General features: G+C 35.7%; 1 non-coding gene across 1 annotated transcript; it reads right to left on the bottom strand.

Moving 5' to 3' along the window:
• Window positions 1–668: 668 nt before the first annotated feature.
• Window positions 669–883, bottom strand: LOC129487134 (small nucleolar RNA U3). Its single transcript, XR_008659243.1, has one exon. It is a non-coding gene; the product is annotated as a small nucleolar RNA U3 (small nucleolar RNA).
• Window positions 884–1,119: the final 236 nt, after the last annotated feature.

The following is a 1,119-nucleotide window of genomic DNA, read 5'->3' as shown; positions in this document are numbered from 1 at the left end:
TGGTCTGATATTTTTGGAGGAAAATTTGGCAACATCCATCAAAGCTTTACAAGTATTCCTCTCCTTTGACCTAATACGTTCATTTCTGGGAGGTTATCCAAAGGAAATAATTGGATAAGTGTACAAAGATGTACATTGTAAAGAAACTCATTGAATCCTTATTTATAACAATTAAAAATTTGAAATAACCAAGATAGTTAATAATAAGGGATTGTTGAAGCAAATTGTAGTCTAGCTGGACTGGTAGCACGTGTCTATAGTCCCGGATATGGCAGGAAGATCCGTTGAGCCCAGGAATTGGGGTTCAGACTGGGCAACATAGTAAGACCCTGTCTCAAATAAAAAATAAAAAATTGCAGTATATCTATAAAGTGCCATAAAATAATTTTTGCCCTTTATACCATTAACATGAAAAGATGTTCATGATATGATAAGTTAAAAAAATTGGTTCAAAAAATTGTGTGGGATAGTATCAAAAAGAGCAGAATACGTAAGAATAAATTTACCCAAGAAGGTGTAAGACTTGTTTACGGAAACTTTAAAACACTGCTAAAAGAGATGAAAGAAGACCTAAATATACAGACATTCTTTGCTTATGGGTTAGAAGACTCACTTTTTAAATTCAATTTTAATTTCTATCATTAATTTATTTGTTTATTTTTATGGGAACCACTAAGACCGCGTCCTCTCCTTCTTACTCCCCTGAAGGAAGAGAAGAAGGATCATCAATGGCAAGCGGCAGCTGCAACAAAACAACACTGTGAGCTGGCTGCATGCTCAGGAAAGAATGCCTGCCTCCTCCGTTTGGTTTCCAGTGCTCTAAACATTCAGAGAAACTTCTCTAGTATTGAATGACAGAAATGAGCCCTGAAAGTAGAGTCTTAGAAGACTTGATTTTGTTAAGACAACAATATTCCCCAAAGCAATATGCAGATTCGATGCAATCCCTATCAAAGTCCCCAAATCCCACAAATTCCGTTTTGCTGAAGTAGAAAAGCTGACTCTGAAATGTATATAGAATTGCAAGGGATCCCAAATAGTCAAAACAATCTTGCAAAAAGAAGAACAAGGTGTTAAGACTCACATTTGCCAAGTTCAAAACTTACTACAAAGCTACCG

Source organism: Symphalangus syndactylus, chromosome 7 (assembly GCF_028878055.3).
Source record: "Symphalangus syndactylus isolate Jambi chromosome 7, NHGRI_mSymSyn1-v2.1_pri, whole genome shotgun sequence".
NCBI lineage: Eukaryota > Metazoa > Chordata > Mammalia > Primates > Hylobatidae > Symphalangus > Symphalangus syndactylus.
This window is presented reverse-complemented; position numbering and strand designations above follow the sequence as displayed.